Source organism: Typopeltis vanoorti, chromosome 14 (assembly GCF_054136105.1).
Source record: "Typopeltis vanoorti isolate ZY-2024b chromosome 14, IOZ_Tvanoo_1.0, whole genome shotgun sequence".
Taxonomy (NCBI): domain Eukaryota; kingdom Metazoa; phylum Arthropoda; class Arachnida; order Uropygi; family Thelyphonidae; genus Typopeltis; species Typopeltis vanoorti.
The window spans coordinates 34,371,302-34,374,353 of NC_143562.1; positions in this window are offsets into that span (position 1 = coordinate 34,371,302).

The window sequence follows — 3,052 nt, forward strand, 5'->3', positions numbered from 1 at the left end:
CATGTTGATGACACCTAGTTTTTGTGTTGGGTGGTGGTGGTAGGAGTTTATGTGTATATATTGTCCCGTATGTGTCGGTTTTCGGTAAACAGTGAAGGAAAGATTGCCCGAGGGAAGACGTGTGACAAGTGTATCTAGAAACGGAGGTGTGTTGTGTTTTTCAATTTCAGTTGTGAACTGTATGCATTTGTGTTGTTTGTTTAGATGGCTAAGGAATGTGTCTAATGTCTGGCGGCCATGGGACCAGATCGTGAAAACATCGTCAAAGTATCTAAGCCATACTTTGGGTTTTAGAGGGGAGGAATCTAGGGCAAGTTGCTCAAAATGTTCCATGTAAAAGTTAGCAATGGGGGGGGAGGATAATGGCGAGCCCATGGCTGTGCCTTCTTTTTGTAAGTAGAAGGCGTTTTGCCATACAAATTTTTTTTTTATTTTTTTATTTTTATTTTTATTTATTTATTTTTATTTTTATTTTTTTATTTTTTTTTTCACCAGAGGTCACGCCAGTAGAATAACATGTGATCAAATCATTGTTTCTCTAGCTTACAGTTAATGATGTAACTCAGCTTGTTCTGTATACTTATGTATGCTCCAGATGATGATCTTGAGCATACAAAAAAATTTTATTATGTATGCTCAAGGATATAATAAAAAAAGTTTTTTAACACGGTTGTAAATTCCATAAAATTTTTAAAATGAAATAGGAAAGATTCAACCCTAGCCCTTGAATACTCTAATTGCATTGGGTTAGGGGGGGGGGGGGGAAGGAACAAGAAGAAAAGAAAGAAAGAGGGTGTAGGGACCACTCTATAGATAATATTACAGATGTATATTTCATGAAGTAAGGCAAAGTCCATCATCAGGTACCTCAAGTTTGTACTCCTGTACTCACCAGAGAGCCCTTGAGGAAATAATTCTCACAGCAGTTTTAATTCATTATCATTGGTGTATAATTTATATATTTGGAGAATTGGAAAGCCAGCTGATTGGATCTCCTCTTTCATCTTTTGATCTGGAAAACTACAAATTGCCAGCATATCTCTTTGTCTAAAAAATAAACATTACTACTAGAGGACTGAAGTGTGTGTAGTGATAGAAAAGAGCTCCAGAATTATTTCAGTAATTATTGGTGATATTGCTTGAATTTTAGTATAGTATTGTTTATTTTTGATAACTTAGTATATCTATGTGATTTTTGGCTTTCAGGAATTATTATTGATTTTATTAATTGAAATTTTGAATCTTGCCTTCTTTAAACAGAACACAATAGCGGTACACACAAGGTCACACGCATTGACCGATGTGACTAGGCGAGCACTGTGAAACTGAAGTGCCATTAACAACATAGATATTTCAAAAATGATTCAATGTTGTGAGTGTAATATGTATTCATGGCAAAATGTGAGCGATGTGCTTGTGGAGAGACCGAACAGGAGAAAGTATGGATTTGTAGGAATTGCAATATCTTATTAGATTACAAGTAAACAAATGTAAAATAGATTGAAGAAATGAAAGAAATGGAAATGTAACAAAAGCAAGTGAGACTGAGGGAGTGAAAAATGCAAGAATGTAGAAGTGATAAGGGATCAAAAAGAAGTGTACATGAGGAAACAGAAGTGAGGTGTGGCAGAACGAGAGGTAGCAAGACTATGGGAGTGACAGAGACTAAAATTGTCGGAATGCAACATTTCATAAAACAGTTATTTGAATGAAAAATAAAATGAGGAATATGCAGACTGATATTAGATATTTAGTGAAAACAAATGAGTGTGCAAAAGAATGGAATGAATGAAAAAAGGGTAAAAGAGGTGACAAGTGATTTGAGAATAGCAGTGTATGTAGATTCCATTGTTAGAGGATTAGTTATTGAGAGAGTCCATAAGACTTTAGCAAACCTTATGCTATCCCTCCTGGATAGCATAAGGTCTGCTATCCAGGAGGGAGAATGAGCAAGATAATTCATGCTTTGGACATGAGTAGGAAACGAGCAAGAAAATTAGTGGTGGTTGTGGGGACAAATGATTTAAATGGACATAAGGAGAATGTAAGGGCAAATATCAGGAGGTTAAAGAGAAGAGTGAGAAAGCTTGTCTGTGTGTTGCCGAGGTATGACAATGATGAGTTGTGACAGAGAGCCAAAATCATGAATGCATGCTAGCAGAGCTGTGTGAGGAGAAGGGAGCACTGTTTGTGGATGTATGGCATGTGTTTGAGAGAAGAATGGAATTACACAGATGTGATGGATTGCATTTGAATGTCTTTAGAGTGAGTGCACTGGAGAAAGTGTTGCTATGGAAGGGTAATGTATGATGCAAGCAAGAGATCAGAAGTAAGAGATGAAGTGAAAGATCAGGAGAGTGGTATTGAAGAGACAGAAGTGCTTGGCAATGGAAACAGTAGCAGTGTGAGAGATGAAGAGAGAGAGAGAGAAAGGGAATGAGGAACAGGAAACAGGAGGGAGCCCAGGTGAACAGAGAGACATGGCATAGGGAGAATCGATGTTGGAAGTAGCAGTGAATGTTTGTATGGGGATGATCAGCATGGAAATGGAATAGATTGCAATGTGAGTGAGGAAGTTGAGACTGAGCAGATATATGTGGTATTTGGTGATAAAGGTGATTATGCAAGGGCGTGTAGTGGGGAAATCACAACCAACAAGTGGCTCAGGTAGGACTGGTTATAGACCTAAAAGCAAACTGCTGTGTTTATTTACAAATGCCAGAAGTATCAGAAATAAGGGAGATGAAATGGTTTCACTGATTGAGTTTATTTGTCCCAAAATTGTTGGAATAAGTGAAACATGGTTAAACGAAGATGATATCCTAATCGGAATAGAAATGGAATGATACAGTATTTTTTACAAGCATAGAGAAGACAAGAAGGAGGTTGAGTGCTGCTGATGATAGTAGGGAAATTATGTCAACATAAGATAGACATGAAAGAGGGAAATATTGGCAATGGGTATGAGGCAGCATGGTGTGAAGTGGAGATTGATAGGAAGACATATCTTAGGCAGCATGTGAAGGAGGACACACAAGGATTGAGAGTTCTA